Source organism: Rhododendron vialii, chromosome 13a, assembly GCF_030253575.1.
Source record: "Rhododendron vialii isolate Sample 1 chromosome 13a, ASM3025357v1".
In the NCBI taxonomy this organism is placed as follows: domain Eukaryota; kingdom Viridiplantae; phylum Streptophyta; class Magnoliopsida; order Ericales; family Ericaceae; genus Rhododendron; species Rhododendron vialii.
This window is the reverse complement of record NC_080569.1, coordinates 7,829,998-7,835,997: the sequence shown is the minus strand read 5'-3', so window position 1 is coordinate 7,835,997 and position 6,000 is coordinate 7,829,998.

Genomic DNA, 6,000 nt, shown 5'->3' with positions numbered 1-6,000 from the left:
CCAAACCAAGTTCAAATGTTTCTGCTACTTTGGATCTAGAACCAAATTAGTTGGCTTGACATATGCAGATCTGTGTAATTGAGAAGTACTAGTATTTTGTCGACTGTATAATTACAAGGTTAGTCTCTTTCCCTATTAAGCGGATCATCAATCAGCTGATCTAGTTTTAACTCCTTCAAATTAATGTCTTACACTCCCGCTCTCAATTCTTACACTATACTTGCGCACTCAATCTGTAACACCCCGTCCCACATCGGAAGTTTACATGGGTGATCTTGGGCATATAACAAACCTTGTGGGCTACTACTAGTACCTTGTGCTTAAGCTTTTGGGCCATGTGGTGTGGCCTGTGGATCAAAATCAGGATACTGGGCCAGTGGTCTGCTCGGGGCGTTATAGGTGGTATCAAAGCTTAAGTTTCGATTTTTATACTTGCATTCGTCATCGCATCTTGTCTTAGATGAGGTCCAGGTGCCAGAGTTCAATAGGTATTTTTGGTTGAGCTATCATCTCATTCCATTGATCATTTTTATCTAGCTTTTGCAAAAAAAAAAAGAGAGGGGGTTTTCAATCGAATGATACATATGTGTTGGGTTTAAAATTTTTGTTACTGAGGTTCTTGGCAGATTGCTGAAAAATGTATTGTCACATGTGTATTAATCTTTTTGTTGTCATGATTAGGAAGTAAAGCTAAACATTCTATCTGTTACAGTATTTTTGATGTTTAAAGTAAAAATTTTTCAGGGTGACACTCCTATGTTTGTTAATATGTAATTCATTACGTTTTGATAAGTCTGCATCTATGTTCTACTAATTTCGAGGGCGAAATTCTTTTAAGAGGGGAATGATGTGACATCCCGCTTTTTCAAAAAAAAAAAAAAGAAATATTTTTGACACAGATATTTAATTCTTTCATTTTTCTTTTTCAAACTTCTTTCTAATAAAAAAAAAGAGATATTGATTATTATAAACTGTATTTATTTCGAAAATTCTTCTAATCTCGAATAACTTATATTTTCTTTTGTGTGTGTGTGTGTGTATGTGTGCATGTTAATTATATTTTTGGGCCGGTTAATTTTACTTGAGTTGGATTTAACTTTCAAACTCGGGCCAGGCTAGTTAGTGAGAGTATATTTAATTATTGAGGAGAGGGCCCCTTATGCTTTTATAAATATTGAGGAATTAGGGTTAAGGAGTATTATTTTTCTTAAAGAGGACTGTGAGAGAGTGAGGAGAACGAGAGAGAGAGCAGCGGTGGTGGGAGACGTTGGGCACGGTTGCATACAACTCCTCTTGTTGGTTTCGTGAGGTAGTTTCTTCAACCTTTTTGTTCTTTTCATTTATTGATTAATACAGTCAATGGAATTCTTGCATATGTAGGATTGGTTGGGTTCTTATTTGTAGGAAGGAGAGTGAGAGAGATAGAGTTGTGTGCGTGTGTGGTGGCTGTGTATAGCCATGGGTATTGGTGGGTTGTGTCGTGGTGTGCATGTGAATGGAATTTAGGGTTATTTTAATAAAATCGGGTAATCAATTCTTGGGGTGGGATTAACGCATAAGGCTGTTCATGGAATCTAGATTAGGAGAGTCAATATTAGTAGCTTTCATGCCTTAAATTGATTTCGGTACATGCAATTCTTTTTATTCAGCCTAGTAGAGCACTCGGGCATTGCATTTTGGCGATCTACCGTTCGATCGAGGTGAGTGGTTAAGCATGTGATCCCTTCTTTTGGAATCCTCTTGAGCCTATCGATTCTTTACAGTTCGTTATTGGTTGTGATTCGATGATAATTATTCCTATTCGTTGCTCTCATAATTATTGGCAATTGACGTACCCTTTGGCATACAAGGTTCATTGATAAAAATTAATAGGATTGTTGGATTGCCCATATTTTTCTTGTTGCTCCATAATATTATTGTGACTCTGCAACGGCACGGAGAATAATCCTGGTGCAGGTGCCTCCGGCTCGCCGTTGTTCTATTTGTGTTTGGGACCATAGACTGTGTTGATATTTATTAAAGTCTAAGGAAAAGACCCGTGAGATATCGTGGTGACTTTGGCCACTAGGGAAAAGACTTGTGAAATACCCTGTGACTCTAGTGCTCAACGGATAGGGAAAAGACTTGTGAAATACCCTGTGACCCTATTCCGGATCGGCTTAGGGAAAAGGTCCCAGGCGCCATCCTGTGGTGACTCTAAGTACGGTGTTGGATCCAACGGGCGAAGCCCTGAGAAAATATTTGGCATTTGGTACTTGGTAATTGGTGATTATGGTTCCCACTTTGGTTTAAACTCCCATTTATCATCGTTCATCGTTCGGATATTATTGGACTCATTGTTTGGTATAATTATTGTGGTGATTTGATTATTGTTCATATTATTCATTAATCTGTATTCGTCTTGTGGATACTATTTGATGAGCCATTGACTTCGTTAGTTTGTTGGTATTCTTCGTTGAACCTTCGACCCTCCTTAATTTGACACCATTTCTTTGGAACCCTCATTATCGTACGTTCAAAAGTATGCCACTTTGTATTATTACCCTTAGCATGCTTAACTACTCACTGAGCGCGTTAGCTGACGGATTTATTCCATTTTTTTTTCCAGGTTAGTTCATGGAGCATTGTAGTGGACTCTGTGGCATTGTCGGGACCTTCGGTTTGGACCTCTAGGACGTCTGCATTTTTATTTCTTTTCTATTGTCAAAAAGCTTCCGCACTTTTATTTATTAGCTTCCGCACTTTTATTAATTGGCAGTTCATTATGGAGTTGGAGATTGAAAGATATGAGTTATTGTGTCATTTGCTTAAGAAAAATATTGGTTTGGAATCGTGCATTTTATTGTAATAAAATATCTAGTATTTCTTTATTTGTTTCAAGCTACTAAAAATATTTTTAATTAGGCTTCGTGTCCCATGATTACTTCATGGTACACGGCCGGTCATGCTCCCGGATTTGGGGCGTGACAAGAGTGGTATCAGAGCCATCCATGTACACGACCATGTGGGCCTTTGGAGTTTGGTTGGATTTGGTTGTTGGTTAATTTGGTTTGATTAGTATTGGTGATTATAGTGCTCAACCCCTCGCGAGGGCGCGAGGCTATAAAGTTGGGGAGATTGTAACACCCCGTCCCACATCGGAAGTTTACATGGGTGATCTTGGGCATATAACAAACCTTGTGGGCTACTACTAGTACCTTGTGCTTAAGCTTTTGGGCCATGTGGTGTGGCCTATGGATCAAAATCAGGGTACTGGGCCAGTGGTCTTCTCGGGGCGTTATACAATCCTTGCACTCTCAATTCTTAATTTTACAATCTACTGTATGAGATCCTTGGTGAAGTAATTCGGTTGGAGATCGATCCAAGTTGTTCAATAATTCCACATCTTCATGGATGGAACTCTTGGAATCCCTTCCTATGTATACTGGCTTCTTGTGCCTCTCTTATGCTTGAACAACTCTTGGAATCACTTTGTACGGGCTTTTTGTGCCTCTCTTATGCCTTAACAATCCTTATATTGGTTAAAGTATTGTCTTTTTTAGTCTCCTGCCAATTCGGACTAGAAAAACTCAGTTAAAAAAAAATCAAGAATATTTGCTGCATCACATGTGCCTCAGGCGCATTTAAGTTGCGCCCGGGCGCATTCACATTTTCTATCCTTTTGTAATATATGTGCCTCAAGCGCAATTGAATCGCGCCCTAGGTGCATTCTATTTTCTCTCATTCTGTAGGGCGCCTCAAGCGAATTTCAACTGCATGTTGGGAGCATTCAGTTTTTTTCTGTTGATGTAATTTCATTCCTACCTATAACATCCAGTGGCTCATAGATTTCAAGAATTTGAAGGTGCGATTGATTTCCATAAACAAACCCATGGATTGATCATTAGGATTCAACGCAGCTCCACCTTGGCTACTCTCCGTACTTCTTCAACTCTATCCCACCTTTCAGTAATAGCTTGAACTTTACTAAGTGTAGTAGCTAGCCAGCATTTTTAGGTTCCAAATATAAAAGCCATTTTGCTACATATTCCCCTCATTTTTTGGTTCCCATGAACTCTACGGGCTGCCAATAGCGCTCCCAAAATCCTACCACATGGAAAAATCACTAGTTTCTGAATCATTCCAAATGCCCATTCCATGACCGGCCCAACAAATCCTCGTTGAGCTTCCCACTTAGAATCTCCATTTCATGGCATAAATGACTACAAACAAATGGCCAAAGTGGCTACAAGTAGATAATAAGCTCAAGAAGGTCATACTATTCGGCTCCATTCCTTCTTCTGCCATTTGACGACAAAATTGCAGGGCTTCAAAACCTAGACATGGTCATATTATATCAGCTCTCCATCAATAAGACCTGATATAATAGCACTCCAAGTAATGTTGTTCTCCATGTCCCCAAACTTTGCATAAAAATCCAACAATGAAGTTTGGAAAACACTGTGATGAAGTCCATTTTTCAACAGCAAAATCAGAAATTTTGCCTTGAAAAAGATTAACATTCTTCCCAGAAGCTGAGATATGCAAGGTCAATGTCCCATTGCTAGGCCTTACTTCACCTTGCAGTTTATTAAAACAATTGTCAACTTCCACAATATCTTGCCTTGAAATGTACCAAGAAATCAAGATATTGTCAACTTGTATTTTAATTGAATAGGCCTTTTAGCTAGTTAACTGATTTTCTTGTAACGAAAGCATAACCAACAAAGAATGCCGCCATTGACGCGAAATAATTTGATGATGACTAACTTTACATTCAATATGAAATTCTCGGTGAAGTGATTTGATTGTAGATCGATTTAAGTTGTTCAACGAAATCTTCACAGATGGAACTCTTGGAAACCCTTCACACTGGCTTCTTGTGCGTTTCTTTTGCTTGAAAAATCCTTACAATAATTAATGTTTAAAGGTTGGCCTTTTATAGTCTCTAGCCAACCAGGACTAAAACGAACTAGTCAAAAAAAATTTGCATCACACGTGCCTCGGGCGTATTTGAATTGCGCCAAGGGCGTGCATCCTGATTAATTTGCACACATTTTGAAGGCACATTTAAGTCACACCCCGGCTTGGCGCACCCAGAATTTCTTCTTTTTTATAATGTGTCTCAAGCGCAATTGAATTGCTCCCTGGGCACATCCTATTTTTTCCCATTCTGTAATATGCCTCAGGCGCATATGAATTGCTCCTTGGGCGCATTCAGTATGTTTTTCTTTTTTGATGTAATGAACTATGTAAATACACATTCAGTTTTTCATAAAACAGCCAAGAGGCATACCAATGCACCAACATTTCGCATAGAAATCCGTCATTCTGATTCAAAACACATTTATAGTTGTTGCCAAGTACTTTAAAAACACTATTTATTGATAAATAATGGGCCATGATCCAATTTAAAATGAGAAACATACACGCGTTTTGCCGGAACGAATCATGCATATTTTGACCCATCGAGGGTAAAATGGGTCACTTCAATAGATATATAAATGATTTTTTTATCGAAACTACTTGGGCTAGAAAGTAAATTGGACAAGCTTCCTAACGGTTCAAACCACGCGAAAATTGGAGTTCTGGAGTGTCCGGGGCAAGTTCGCAAAGTTTAACATGTTACGCAGCAACCTTTGCGCCCCGGGCGCGTCCTGAACATTGCAAACAAGTCCAACTTTGCGGACTTGCCCCAGACACTCATGAATTCCAATTTGCTCATGGATTGAACCGTTAAAAGGCTTGTCCAATCTAATTTCCTACCAAGTTGGTTCCAATGAAAATAATTTTTACATCAAAATACGTGACCATTTTACCCTCAATTGGTCTTAAAACAAATTCTTTCAATAAAACACTCGTATCGTTTTTATTTTTAATCGGATAAAAACCAATTATATAATGATAAATAAGGTTCTAAATGTATTAAAAGATGATGGAAACGACCAATTAAAATAATAAAATTTTATTTATGAAATGTCTGTGGAAGGGAGACCGATTCAAAGATCATTGGAGCGACAA